The sequence below is a fragment of the Harmonia axyridis genome, chromosome 1, assembly GCF_914767665.1.
Source record: "Harmonia axyridis chromosome 1, icHarAxyr1.1, whole genome shotgun sequence".
In the NCBI taxonomy this organism is placed as follows: domain Eukaryota; kingdom Metazoa; phylum Arthropoda; class Insecta; order Coleoptera; family Coccinellidae; genus Harmonia; species Harmonia axyridis.
In genome coordinates, this window is record NC_059501.1 from 40,235,351 (window position 1) to 40,251,611 (window position 16,261).

At 33.8% G+C, this 16,261-nt stretch overlaps 1 long non-coding RNA gene and 1 pseudogene across 1 annotated transcript; both read right to left on the reverse strand.

Annotated features, from left to right (window-relative positions):
- Window positions 1–3,088: 3,088 nt before the first annotated feature.
- LOC123681022 lies at window positions 3,089–4,591 on the reverse strand (annotated as a pseudogene).
- A 5,243-nt stretch (window positions 4,592–9,834) lies between these two features.
- On the reverse strand, window positions 9,835–10,707 carry LOC123681039. Its single transcript, XR_006747593.1, has 2 exons — window positions 10,326–10,707; window positions 9,835–10,190 (listed from the first exon to the last, which is right to left on the reverse strand). It is a non-coding gene; the product is annotated as an uncharacterized LOC123681039 (long non-coding RNA).
- Window positions 10,708–16,261: the final 5,554 nt, after the last annotated feature.

Here is a 16,261-nt window from a genome sequence, read left to right on the forward strand (position 1 = left end):
ATTTACTGATATCAAGATCATGTTTGATAACTAGTTGCTACTTTATCATGGAATATCGGGACCACAAAGTCGACGATTTCCATTTTTTATCTCTAGACATTATGCTAGAAATATGCTAGAAGCACATTCTCATCAAAAACTGCCACACTTTTTGAATTGCACCAATTCACGAAGTGATCAAATGCTGCAGAATATTTTTCACCATACTTTGATGACCCAAGGAAGGAGACTGCTTTATTGGCCAATGCCTCAATTTCTGAAGACATTTTCACTTCTCACCATCTAGCAATTGATAATTATTAATTATTATACTTCCTAACTTGAATGAGAGGATTGTCGGATGAGGACAGTTTCAAATACCTAATTTTCAGCCAACGTTTCGTTTATTTTAATGAATAAACTTCATCAGGGCATCAACAGTGCATAAAATTGAAAAAACCATATACTGGGTGTCCCAAGGTGAGTGGCCTATCAAATTATTATGGAAACTATTGATGGTAAAGATTTCAAATTTGTAGATAGATATTGTGGTCAGAAATTTTGCAAGTCGTTAGATATTGATCTGATCTGTGTCACTGCTTTTGAATTATGGTTGTCGATAATACAGGACGGACTAAAAAAATCATCATTTGCCAAGTTACAAAATTGTAAAAAAGTCTATTTTTTCAAATTGGACACCTAGTATATTTTTCAATTTTTGGAATCAGTACAACACACTCTACAATTTTTCTATTCACGTCCCTATACCTATCTCAACTGGATTCCGAGTTATATGCGTTTATTAGATTTCACATTGATTCAATAAGCGTTAATTTCTTTTGTATTGTTATTTTCTCTATGTCGTTCATAGATCGATATATCAATGAATCAGTTCAATCCATAAATGTCAAAATAAACAATTATTGCCTAACAGGTGTTTTGTTCCGAGGTTTTTCTATAAATAATGGCTCAAGAAAGATATACCCATGAAGCTTTAATGAATTTATTTGAAATTTTTGGCGAATGTGACAAAGTTGTCGAGCTAAATAAATAAAACAACTATTGCAACTGCCGACCATTGGTTTCCAAACATTTCAGGATTCGGTTCCGCACCCCCTCGTCTAGCCTTTCGAATTTCATTTCGATCTAGTGTACGATCTAGTGCTGTAGCTCCTCTTTGGTGTTGACTGGAGGTGCATAAACTTTGATCCTAGGCCAAAGATAAAAATCGAGTGGGGTCAGATCTGGTGATCTTGCTGGCCAATCCCAGAGGCGCATACGTCCAAACTATCGATCATTAAAAATTCTTCTCAATTCTGCGGAAACCTGGGCAGTTGAATGGGCACCTGCCCCATCTTGCTGATACCAGATTTGACTATAATTCTGAAGAGGCAAACGATCAACAAACTCTTCTACAACATGTCTTATTATACTGATATATCTCTCAGAATTTAGATTTTCATCATAAATGAAATATTCTAGTTTATTATCCATCAACAAAGCAAAAACATCAAACCCAAAATTAACTTGGTGCCCAGATTCTCGTTTAACATGTGGATTTTCTGACGCCCAAAAATGACGATTTCTTGTATTAAACATTCCCCCCCTAGTAAATTTTGACTCGTCACTCCAGATGATTTTAGATAAAAAATTTGGATCTTCCAGGATGTGGGTATTAATTCTTTCGCAAAATACCATTCTCCTCTGAAAATCTTCTGGTCTTAATTCCTGAACCATAACATATTTGAAATCATGCATTCCATGTTCTGATAAAATCCTTTGCACTGACGATTTACTCATTTAATATATTATATATATATATATATATATATATATATATATATATATATATATATCTGCATATTTTATACATATATCAAGAAATTCTCCCGTTACAGAAAACTTTCTTGGCCCTTTTGTTATGGTGTTATCTAAATTCATCAGTAGAGTCGAATTTCGATCTTTTAAATTATCTCAATTTAATTTCCACGACTCTTCTCTACGACATGCCTTTGCTACGCCAATAGCCACTGAAACCTATAAATAAAAATATCAGGAAGAAAAATTAAAATTTTATTTAAAATATCCATCCCGGTTTTTTCAAATTCAAAAACTTTTTATTGGGCCTTGTCATAAATATTTTTTAGGGGTCCTGTGGCAGTTTGCCGTAGCATGTCCCCACATATGACAATTGTGACACTGTATAACTTCCCTTTTTATTTGTTCCATCTCACTGCGGTGTAGTTTATTACTGTCACCTCTCTGCATTTTTTTGAGCGTTACGTAATTATACGTAACGACCATATAGGTTGGCGATTTTGTTCCCTTCAACTTGTGGATCTCTACTACGGGGACCCCCAAGTTTTGAGAATTACTCTAGAAATAACAAGTTTCGAATTAGTTAATGCAACTAAACTGCAGTTTGTCATTTCAACAGGAATATAATACTGTGTCAAAAACCGGAATATGCATGACTATTTACAGGATCGTTACATTCAATTTAACAGGAATTTCCTGTTTAATGAACAGACTATACCTTTTCAACTTCAAATTGAGACTAATCACATTCAATTTGAGATTAAACAACTTCAAAATGAGAATAAACAACTTCAAAATGGTTAGCACAATCAAATTGGGAATAAACACCTTCAAAATGAGAATAAACAACTTCAAAATGCTTAACACAATCAAATTAGGAATAAACACATTCGACTTGGCACTAAACAATTTCATATTGGGAAATGACATAAAAATTTCAATTTGATACCTACTTCAAAAGTATTGTAGTATATATTATAGGTATTGAGAATGGAGATTGTAAACTTTTGTATTGAGATTAAATAACTCCAAATGAGAAAGAAATGTATTGAATATTATGGGTAGAACTCAAAGTTTATGTACATTAACTTAATCTTACGCTAATAATATGAAAAATTTTTTCGAAAAATATGGAAATCAGTACCGAAAATTTTTTCTTATATACATATGTATATAAGAAAAAATTTTCGGTACTGATTTCCATATTTTTCGAACTTATATATTTTTTTGAACTTAGTCGATATGGTTGTGTAATTTTTTTATTATAAAATATATATTTTATAATAAAAAAATTACACAACCATATCGACTAAGTTCAAAACATCCGGAAAATATCTCTGTATGTGCGCCACATATCTCGCACAGTTATTGATATTTATTATGTTTATATTATCACGCAAAATAATTTCCAATTCACGCAAGCGATACTGGTTTTGAGGAAGATTTGTCCTTTCTTCGCCAGCCAAAATCTGTTGCAACCTTAGAGACATCGCTCTTTTAACTGCAGCTTTGAAACTTGACCATGCAAATTCTATAGGGTTCAGCATTGGACTATAAGGACTGAGCCTGAGAAGAAGATGGTCTTGAAATTCTGGTTCCTGGAAGACCTCTTCTAAGCCTGCATGGCAAGGAGCATTATCAACTACTAATACAACACTAGTTTGATAAATATTATAAGCAGCTCTTAAGCAGTTTCGCACGAATTCTTTTGCTTCTTCCCTTCTGAATGCACCCCTTCTTATTTCATGATGTATCAATCCCATGTTTCCTATACATCCAATGACATGAACATTAGCCCCACGACTGCCTACTGAAATGTATCGACATCTGGTCCCTTTCTTAGATCGCCCTTGCCGTCGTGATATAAACAAATTAAAATTTGTTTCATCAAGATATGTTACTGGTATATTTTCTGATTGATAATTTAGAAGCTGTTGTACATATTCTTTTCTTCGTAGTTTTGTTTCACCACTATTCAATCTTTCAGGTTCTCTGCGTACATCTTTCAAAGTGTACAGCAATCCATCCAAATGTTTCCGCAAACACTCAGACGATACAATAATTTGGTGATCTGTTAGAAACTTTTGTCTGAGTTATTTCAGCGTGATTTTATTATTTTCCTCCACATATTGCACTATAAATTCGCGATGTTCTTCTGTAATTTTTGTTCTCCTTTTTCCTCCACGTTGCATGGGTATTCTATCCTGATTTTTCACCCAGCGGTAAGCCGTCGAACGCTTCACTCCAATATTATTGGCCAATTCTCTCCAATCTCCATTATTATTATAAACTGCACAAATCTGCTTTTTGATATTCGCTGCTTCTGTTTGTTTTATATAACTTGGCATATTGATATTATGTATATTAGAGCACTTATAAATTATCTGACCGGTACCTATATTATTTGACAATTCCTTTGAAGTATCAAATTTAAATATAAATGTCATTTCTCAATTTGAAATTGTTTAGTCCCAATTTGAATGTGTTTATTCCCAATTTGATTGTGTTAACCATTTTGAAGTTGTTTATTCTCATTTTGAATGTGTTTATTCCCAATTTAAATGTGATTAGTCCCAATTTGGAGTTGAAAAGGTATATATAGTTGTATTCCAAGCTTCGACCTTACAACGGGAATGATTTAACAGGAATTTTCCGTTGAATTAAAGAAGTTATCTTGTATTCAACTGAAATTTGCTATTGAATATTATCGTAGTTTTGGCAGTAATTTCCATGTGTAGTTGACATTTGTTTCCATGGAATTTTAATGGAAGTTTTCGGTTAGTTTTACCGGGAAATATCTGCTTCCTATCAGTATTCAAGTGCTATTTTTGTAATGCCTTCTGTCAAAAAGTTATTTCGCGAATAGCGGTGTCTGGAATCGGAGAAGAATTTACCAAATATTTTTTATATCTATGTAGGGTTTTTATATTGTTGTCTAGGGGTTTATATAAAAAGGCCGCCGGAACTTAACTATTGTTTATTCACACTATGTACAATTCAATGTCAATTGAAAGTACAGCCACTGAACTTTCGTCTATCGAAGTTATTTTGTTCCGTATAATTCTTAATCGTCTAATTATCTGATTATTCGAGTAGATCTGTCGATATCTAACGTCGAATTATCTAACTAGCTGCGTCTACTATATTTTACGTCGAATCATATGCGTCTATCACGTCGAATTCTTACTATGTCCGTCTATTCTCTAACGTCGAATACCACCCTCGATCCTATGTATCGTACTCCAGTCTCCGTCCTTAGTCTCAAGTACCTCTTCCCCTTACGTCTCCCTATATCGATAAAAACTGCATGGTCCACCGTTTTAGGATCGATCGCGTAGTTTTCGTATAGTCAAGTCAGTAGCGTATCATTCAGTCGGGTGTTAAGAATTCGGATCCCACATCTATATATATTATTTATAAATTTATAAACAGTAACTCCGTGATCCAATTCGCTAATATGTGCCTGGAATTATAATAAATATTATGGGGTTTCTCATTACTGGTATTCAACGAATGTGTCTCTAATTCGTTAGAATAATGTTAAGATAGATTGTTGTTCACTCACTAGACAGAATGCATTACAAATATTACAAAATACCACTTGAATACTGAGAGGATGTGTATCCTTAATTACACCAATGATCCACAGTTTGTTCTAGGGTAAGTCAACCACTAATAAAATTTACCTTTTGAATAACAGCGAGATGAATGGGTACTTCACAGAATTATAGGTTAGCTATTTTTCAAAAAACTCAAATTATTTTATGTGGCTAATTCATTAAAACAGCCAATACAATTTCAAATCAGCAAATGAATATAAACCAAGAAATAATCGAGGTAGATAATTATAACTACTATAAAATATATATAATAGTTTCATAGTTCAATACCCAGTAGTAGTTACTGTTATTAATTGTGAAACAAATGGCCATCGACCTAGGGTCCTTCAGCCTTTTAAATTACATTTGTTTTTAATACTTAAATATAATACACTTTATAACATACAATAATTATTTGATTGGTATTTAAAATTTCCAAAAGAGTTTGTGTAGGGTGTTTTCTTGTTAACTTATTCATTCCATCATCATGGTATTGTTCAATTATATTCTGCTGTTCAATAAGTTTAGAATGAAACTTCTTGTTGAGTCCCTTGATTCTTTCATTTATCTGTTTAATTCCTATCTTTTCATATGAAAGTTGATTAGGGGGATTATGTAAAACATTATTTCGATGTCGCATTCTCGTTTTTTTCCTCAGGGCTGCTGTTTCTGCTACTTGTAGATTTTTCATTGCTCTGGATTTGCAGTTTACATACAGTGGGTGAGCATATTCAATCAAGAGCCTGCAAATTGTTTTATATATTTTTGCTGCGGTATGGATGTTGATTCTTTGTGTCTTATATGTTAATTTGGCAAAATATGTGGCTCTGGAAATAGTCTTTTTCTTTGTCATCATCTTCGTCAGATGACGAAGAAGATCTATTTGTGATTGTGAAAGAGAGAAACGTCTACTGTAGGACTGCTTGCTATCAAGTTTCCTATCACATCCCCCTTCAACGAAGATGTATTGATGGAATGATTCATTTTGATGGATATAGCTGGAATGTATGAAAAAAAACCTCACACTTGGACTAGTCAAAGAACAAATAAAACATGTAGGCATTATTAATGACGTCCCTGTTCTCTAACTTCTAATTTCGATAGTAGGGTATTGATAGTTGTGTATGTTTGATCATATTCTGTAGACATTCCGAAGAATTGAATAAACATCCAAATTATAAACACATCTTGAGAAGTAGTCACTGTGTTTATTCTTGAAAAGTAGAATCCTGTTAACATATAAGCCATAAACTTTTAGAATGTTATTTATGTCATTCAGAATAACGTTCTCAGTGCCCATTTTTAGTAACAAATATCTGATCAGAAAGAATAACTTCCCCAGAAAATGATGCCATACGTCAGGACTGACTGGAAATTAGAGTGGTATAATGTCTTAAGAATCTCTTGATTTACATGATTCCTGACCTCAGGAAGGTGTAGATAGTTGAGTTAAACCTCTTCCTCAGATATTCAAAATGCGGCCGCCAGTTCATTCGTTTGCAACTATGATATCCAAAAAACCCGCCGAATCCTTCACAGCGACCTCAGTGCCCTCAAAAGTGAAACTTTCAGGAAAAGTTCTAGTTTGCCTGCTTATGTTGAAAATGATGGAGTTTGTTTTCTCAACATTCATAGACAAGTTATGCGCCTGACACCAATTTGAAACATTCAACAATATAACCCTTGCCATTACGCCATCAATACCCTCTCCTTCCGCGACAAAATTGCTATCATCAACACAGTTTACAGATTTACAAGGTATTCTCAGTTGCTGTACTGCATAGCATAGGGTATTCAAATAAATTTTAAAAAGGAGGAGGACCAATTATGCTTCCCTGTGGTACGCCTAGCATAGTGTTTAGTTCCTCTGATGTAAATGAAACTCCATCTATTGTTAGCACAACTCTCTGTCTTCTGTTCTGAAGGTAGCTTTTCATCAGTTTAAGCTGGTTGTCTCTTATCTCGCATTGTTCCAATATATTTAGCAATAAGTCATGATCCACCAAGTCGAAAGCTTTAGTAGGTCTATAAAATATGAATATAAAATTATAACATATTTCTCCCTCTTTTGGTTAGCGATTCCACTAATTCCAACCCGATGTTCTAGAAATTTTAGGTACAGTCGAATTGAACACAAATTAGGATTGACTTTATTGATTATTAGCCATTTCAATGAAGCGCATGATTTTTTTCCCACCTTGCGTCGTCTTGGTAAACACAGGATCGTAAATAATTCTTCCTGTTTTTTCACGAACGTTATTTTCTTCTTCTTTAAAGTAAGAAATTGAGCACTTGTGGCCTTTTCACTCCACCAAGCTAATTCAAAAGCCAAAATAAAAAATAACTTCTTCTGCAAACCAACCGGGGTGTTTGAGTCACAACCACGAACCATATTTTGGAATTCATCGTACTTCAGAAAAACTGCACTTTCCTTTCTCTTCTGTGGATCTGCTTGAAGTTGTTTTCTCTTGGTATTTATCGCATCTCTGGCTGCTTTGAATTCGATACTAGTAAAAGGGTTAAAATTGATGTTGTATTCAGTGAATTATTTTTCCATAAGTTATTCCGCGGTTACGTTTCGAATATTTTTTTATTGCACTCCATATACATAGATATTTTGACAGGAGGGAAATATTCAGTATAATCCCGAATGATTGGCTGGAATAATGCATTGCTGTTAGTTGAAACCACCAAAATGTCAGATCTTGAAAAAACATAATGAACTATATCACAAAAGCATAGATAATATTCAATTATACACCGACTCACGAGACGTAGTTCGCGAAACATCACGAGAGCGCAACTCGAGTTCGACTTCGAACTTAATCTGCCACGAGGAGACGCCTCTTGACCCTGATCTTGCGAACTTGCACAACTAACGCAAACCCTTAAGTCCTCACAGCATGGGATCAGCCCGAGTTCGTGCATAGAAGGATGAGGATTTTTAGAGGAAGCTTAGTGATGTTGACTGTGAGCAGTGGGGTTGAGCAGAGTACTAACATACTTTTTCGTTATCCCCGTTTTCTAGGATTCGAGGTCATTAAAGTCATAGTAACTCCTCAAATAGTGTACCGAGAATTACACTTAAGGTCCTAAACTGGCGCCCGCGGTAACATAAGTAACACCTATCTACCACGTACTCACAGCCAAATGTTGGCATCTTCTTGATTCCTTCTCGGCCTCTTGTGTTTCGTTCTGCTAGACCTGTCAATGATATCCACTTACCTTTATGGCCCCTATCTGGTTGGTTCTGCGCCTCTCTGGTGGACCCTGCTGGCCGGTTAGCTGTCTACTCTACTTCCTTTCTCGTGTTGCTCGTTCTGCTAGAACTTGGCGCTACCACCACGGCCTTTTTTCTTAATGTGGGTGGCCCTGTTCTTGGCACCTTGTCAGACCTTTTTTGTAGGTTCTTTTCCTTTTTTCTTACACTGAAAAAAATATATGCTATATCCAAGACTAGTAGTCTTGACTGGAAGCAATATTAGACTCATATATCCGCAAGCATAACTTGACTCAATGCAAGATGCACGTTATTCTTAAACGTAAATGTTCACTACAATTCATATGAGGAAAAGTAAACTTGAGAATAGTATAATAACTTTTATATCAAGATGAAGGATTACCTTAACCAAGAATAAGCCCACTTGGATCGAACATAGAACAATCTTCTGGCAAAACTTTCTTAGTTTCCGATTAAGAATAAGGCTTCTTGGAATGAGTATAGAACATTCTTCGAGTAAACCTACCCAAAATTTCGAATAAGAATAAGACTTCTTGGATCGAACATAGAACAATCTTTTGACGAAACTTCCTTAGTTTCCAAATAAGAATAAATAAAACTCGGTGGTTTACAATTCTTTGGGTATATTAATCGCTAGAGGTAACATTACGTCCGAGATTTAGGGTACTTCATTGTGTACGATTACTGTAGATTTGTACGAATTGTAAGGAATATAAGGTTCTTGGTACAACTCTACAGTAATCGTACATAATGAAGTACCCTTAATCTCGGAGGTAATGTTACCTCTAGCGATTAATATACCCGAAGAATTGTAAACCACCGAGTTTCGAATTGTATTATACTTGAGTTACGTGAAATGAAGTTGAATTTATTTTGGAAATCATCTATTATCTCTTCAAATATAGAAAAACTTGTACCTTTCAGGCAGTATTAACATATTAGGTATCACGATATTATTTATCTCGACAAATCATATTGGGCATATATCGTATAATCCCTCAATATTGGTTTTTGAAATAAATGACATCCTCTGTTAGGCAACAGATTATTTTGGAGAGAAGATCGAGTTTTTTTTTAATGATTAAATATGGAAGGTCTAATATCACATCGTTAAAAAACGGATAGCTGATGGAGGGATAACAACAATAATTATTTTCTCCGAAGGATCACTCAACATTCCATATTTTTCTTATGAGGTACCTGAAAATGGAATTTTGGGTGATAACAGAATTTACAAAGGAAAAAATTGAACACATTTTATTTTCTCAACATAAACATATAACATTCGTCAAAAATATATAATATATTATCATAAAAAAAACGTATAACAAAAATTAAAAAAATATATCTTTGTTTCCTAAAATTAGAACAGGTACTAAATTTGTATCACCTATTGCATGAACTATTGTGTGAACATACTTGAGTACATACCGACGACTCTACTATCTTAATCCACTTCTCAGTGAATTTCATCCTTTTTCCGATATTAGGGATCAATTCCTCAATTAGGCTTTCTGTTAGTTTTGTTATATTATCAGGTGTTATTCCATTCTCTGAAAACCCAAAGCGTGAATTTCAGTATAAAATCTAATGATACCCGGCCAACAATCAATCTGTTAATTTTTTCATTCAGACCAACGAAGTGCATAAAACAATTTCTCAGAATATCTGTGAATATAGGTACTCACCCTTGAATATTGGAATCAAATCGGCCAATTCCCATTCGTCTAGAATTTTCTCCATAACAATAAATCACTAAAAATATTATGAACACTAAACTATAAAAAACTGTTCCTGCTCTCTTCGACTTCGAAAATGTCTGCCAATAAATTTTCCACTTTCCACTAGTTCCAACTATTTAGACTAGCATCATGCGCAAGCCCTATCATTCGCTCCGACCAACCACAATCTGCGCAGGAACAAACGGCCAGCCGTAGTAGAGCGTATCTGTATTTGGCTTGCGTATATTAGTATTTGGATGAAGAATAGTGTATGCTTCAGAAAAGCAGTAGTTGAATTCGCGGAAGATATTTTAGATTTCAACCAAGATAGCTATTCTTAATATAATCAGTGCAACTTTTCCATCAAAACAATTTTTACTACAATTGAGGATTAATATTCTAGTTATAAGAATGGTTTTCTTTCAAGTCAATATCAAAACTAGACTTCGATCGACTTCTATTAATTTTGACTCATGTATTACATTTTCTCTAGAGGAAACAAAATGATTTTCAATGGATCTTGATAGCTATTCTTGCTTTTATACTAGTGATCTTGTTGAATCGAGAACACGAAATTTTCAGTTAAATATATTGTAATCTTGGTAAACAAGTATATGTGTGTTCTTGAAATGAAAGAATGATATTTTTGTTTCAAGTAAAATAGTTTCAACGCAATATTAAAACAACTTAGATTTAGAATATTTGTTCAAGATTATCCTTATACTTGAATGTAGATTACGATTTTTTTCCGTGTACAGCAGCCCGAATATCACATCATATCAGCATATTCTTTATTGTAGATATGGGTATTTTGATAATTCCAAAATTTTATAACAATTAAAAACAAGTATGTATTACGTAATAACTATCTCAAATTTCAATTGTCAAAATGTTTTCAGTAGTAATATCACAAAAGAGTGAGAAAAAATTGAAAATAATTCGACAGCAAACTTGCAGTAATAAACACGAGAGCCCGAAGGGCTCGAGTGGCTATTGCCAAACTGCAACAAGTTTGAGAAAGTGCCTGGACAATTATTATCTAATTTCCAACTCTCATGTGGTATTCGATAGATTTTTTTTGACGTTACAATCAAAATCCTTTTTGAGATTTTATATTTTTTTTCAACAAATTTATATCACGACTCAATATAAACAGACTGAGTTATTCAAATTAGGATGCAAGGAAATTTTGAACATGAAAAATACAATTATTATAAATGTTGTGTTCTTGTGTGGAGGATTTTTAAACATTGTTTTGTTCTGATGTGTTGAAAATTAATGATGCTTCCCCACTCTTTCAGGTTATCAATTATATTTGAATGATGTTCATTATCCAATTTCAGGTAAGTTTTCAATCGATTAGATGACCTGTGTCCTGTGATTTTTATAATTTCCTGCTCATTGATACCTGCTTTGGCAAGGTGAGGCACTGCAGTCGATCGTGCAGAATGGTTGGTAATTTTAATTTTTTCAATATAGAGTCCAATCATCTCTGCAAATTCTTTCATCCACTCAGACATCATGTTCACCCTAATCGGCATAGTTTTGTACCACCCTGAAGAATATGGTTTATCCCAAGCAATATTAACTGTTAAAAATAACCTGTCAGTTTTGATACTTGCATTTCGCTTGCTGAGTGAGTTCTTGAGCAATCGAACAGGACAAATATCAGGGTTCACGGTATGTGCTATTAACTATTTACTGTCAGCACATCTTTGTGCTGCCCTTGCCGTTTTGGAAAATATAGGGTTATACTCTATTCTTGTGGTGATCAACCCCGCATTGTTCGTTTCGTCTTTGAAATAATGCACTAAACATTGAGAACCTTCTCCACCACGTCATGCCAGTTCATATGAAGCAATATGATAAAATTCTCAGTTCTATTTATGTGAATAAATTGAATTTTTTGAACTTTGTCTAATTTGAAAAATTCATTTAATAATGAGTCCGGTCCTCGAATATTGAAATAATCAATATCTCTCTGACTTGAACCCGACATGTGCCAATAACATCCCAAGTTTCAATGAATTCCGCCGATAAGTTTGGTTCAGATGATGGTTTCATTATTTCCATGAATATAAAAGTCACCCTGTAGCTTTATCATTGTTAAGCAACATTGCTCTCAATTTTTCTTCCGTTAATCAAAAATTTACTGACATCTTCACTGACCAGATTATGGTTTGCTACACTGTCTATCATGAAAGTAATTTTCTCATTATTTAAGTAATAGGAATTTCCACTGTCTTCTTCAGCACTGTATACCTGCTGTCTCTGGATACTTATAGATTCTGCTCGTTTGTGACCATATTTTCCACAATTTTGACATTTGAACGGAAATTTATTTCTGTTTTGACTATTACCTCTTCCTGAAGCCCCTCAATGACTTCTCCCAAGATAATTTCCATTGTGACTAAAGTTATCTGAGCTTTTGAAAATAATTCCTAGTGCACTTTCATGTGTTCGATCCTTTTGGTGTCTAACTTCCGCCATCAATATCTTTCTTTTCAAGAATCTTGTGTTACTGTTACTGCTCGATAAAATAGTATATCTAGAGCAGTTATGACACCTCAATAACTATGTGACATAGCTGATAACAACTATGAAATGATTTCAGTTTCCGCGCCTATATTGCCAATACAGAATATAATGTAAACATATCAATGGTCTTCTTCAACAATTATGGTATAAAAATATATTATTTGGGATGTTTTCATTTCTGAATGTTATTACGCACGACTTTGAATTTACATATGTGACTTCATTTTCTATTATCATCCTCCTCATTAGTCTTATGATGATTTAATATTTCAAACCTTGATTCCGCATAATCTTGATTTCTTGTTCTGTAATAGTTATATCCGAAATAACTCCCATACTGATGATATTTATGGGAGTTATATAAATATTACAGTAACTCAATTTTGCATGTTTAGCACTCGCAAACTCAATTCCAACACTATTTTTCCCTTTAATTTTGATGTTTGTAACATTGAAGTTAAGGTTATTATTGTCATATAAAAATTTTCCTAGCTTCAATGTTTCCAACTGTACCCTCAATGTACACTACATGTGGACCTAAATATTTTGTTTCAATTTCAAAAACTGTTTTTTGTTTGTTTTCATTAGTTTCTTGTTAATGTTTGATGTTTCTATGTTCTGCAAAAGATTTACTAATTCGTCTATCATTCATAAATCATTATTTTGTTTAACCTCTTTCCTAAATTCCGTTAATTCTATTTCCAGTTCTGCCAAATCTGTCCAAAACATAGAAGTTTAAGATAAATTTTCTTGCTTTCTGTGCTTTAATGTTATTTCAATCAAATCTATTGTTTCAAGATATCTTCCGAGATATTACCGAATTCAATTGGGAAGGGAATTGAGTCAATCCTGCTCGACGTGAGATTCCAGGGTTCCTTTCCTTGTTCGCCTTATATAGGGTCCCCGTTCTGGGATATGGATGTCTCATTCTTGATTTTTTGTTTTGTTAGGCTTGAGAAAAAGAAAGTTTTTTTATAATAAGAATGAATAATATGAGATATGAGACATCCACCCGAGGGTTTGACCGTGAGATATCGATTTTGATGAATATCCCGGATTTCACTTGAAATAGTTTCAGATTAGGACATCGTCCTATATTGGAAACAGAATGATGAGGTCCTTTTGAGAATTTTGACCTGGTAAGAAAGTCTCCATGCCCATAATCTTGTATATTTCGTCTCAAATACAAGAATGAATTACAAAATTGGTCTGAACCATGTTTTATTATTATTATTTTTTTTTTTGGAGCCCGTGTTGTATGACGGAGGCACAAATAGTATATTGTGCATAAAAAGTACTTAGTTTTGATGAATTCAAGCAGGAGCATGTTCGGGCTTCGGCTGGGTGTTTAAAGTTGTCGTTGAGACGACATCCGCACCCCTCTTTTGATTATAGAAATAGCCTTCAGCAGCCGAATGCTCTTAAAATTGTCCCAAAGTAAGTGACAAGATCACTATAATTTTTCTCAGATAAATAAGATGAGTAGTAGAGGAGAGTAACAATTTGTACAGTAGTAGGGATCATTACTTATTGTATGAAGAAATGATATCAATTTTTGATAATTTATTCAATGTAATAATTTTTTTTGGGAATTTAGTGAACGTTTATGGTGGTTATGTTCATATAATTAGTTGATTTGTTTTTTTTCTAAATTTGATTGATGAAAAAATTGTAACGGATATAATCTATTTTGAGCGAAATATTGTAATATATTTATGCAAAAATTGGGAATTGAAGACGTAGGCTGAAAGCAACTTCAGGAAGATGAATCCTAGTTAACGGAATAACCTTACTCTTCCAATTGTGTATGTTAATGTCCAAAACTAAAATGACATCGTGACGTCAGAAAATATACACCAATATTGGGTATAAACTGAACACTACCTGAGAAGTAACTTTATCAATTAACTGGTTAGATGATTTATCAGTTTATAGGCTGATGGTAAAAAGAAGCTTTTTGTTATTAGTAGAGTATTGAGCTGAAGAAGAAGATATATTGACTGAAGAAGATTATACTCGTAATATGGAGAAAGAAGATGGGATTACGATGGAACTGAGGATTAAGAAGATGCTCAGAGAATCCTGAATCTTGAAACCAAGATGTATATGGTAGAAATATGCTAGTAGACGTCAGGCAAAGGGTTTGGACATCGAGTATGTTCAATTAAGAAGAAATGACTCCCTCGCCGATAATCGACTATTCATGAATGGATTTATGGTTTTCAACGTCGGATTTCGTATGATTGAATATGGCCTTAAATTATACTACCGACCGTGCTTGTATGGGAATTGTTTACGGAAAAACAATGCTAGCAAGTCTATGGACTTTCAGCCCTCTGAGAAAAACAAATCTTTACCAAAGAAAAAAACAGAAGATCACCAGAATTATAATGGACGTCGAAAAAAAGGTTATTTCCGTGACGAAGATTAGATCCAAGAAAATAACCATTCCACCAGACAACCCTAGGAAGCAGTATTATGAAACCAAGTGCCGCGATAGTGAAATTTTGAAACCCCGAAAAGTGAACAAACTCCATGCTGGAGTTAGTGGAGTACATAGAAGAACGGATATCCTGGATTGATTTTATGAATTTTGTTCTATTTATGTATTAAGACTTGTATTTGATTTTCTTCCTTTGTAATTGAGTCTTGTCGAATTATTAAATAATGTCGGAGAACATACCACCACAGACTTAAACCGTTCAGAAGTTTCAAGTTTTCAGTAGGTAGGAATGATAAGCTATGTATTTTCAGAATGAAAAATTTTGATTTTGTTGGAGGTAGGCTCAATGTTCAAAGAGATAAGTGATACTGTATATGCTGGAGAGAAAGGACTACTTCACAAATGTGGTCAAAAGTAAGGAAAAGTTATAGCAACCGATGTCACAAATTTTTCGGAGGGGGGAGTAATGTGATAAATCGAAAATTCATAAATTATTCAACACACATACATTGTATTCAGAATAGCTACTAAATTTCGTGTAATCCGATATCATCTTAGCAGCAGGATATCCATTATAGATTATTATTTTTCTTAGTTATCAGCTCGAAACGTCTCGCCACTATGTTGATGAATTCGATTTACATCTCAGGGATGAGAATGACTAGGAACGAATATTAATTAGTACCTGGAATTTTTAGCTTATCTGTATTCAGTCAGCAGGTTGCACAGTTTTTTGGCTCCCAGATGAGACAGCAGAAAAAAGTAGTATCGCTTAGGTATAGAGAGGGTTTCGGAACTTATACGTTGGGCGCGGAACTAGACTCAAAACAAACAATTTCTTTGGACATTTGAGTAAGAGATAAACGGTCAAGGTGTTTAAAAAAATGAGAATTTCAATTGAGCGATTACACTTTCAAGTAGT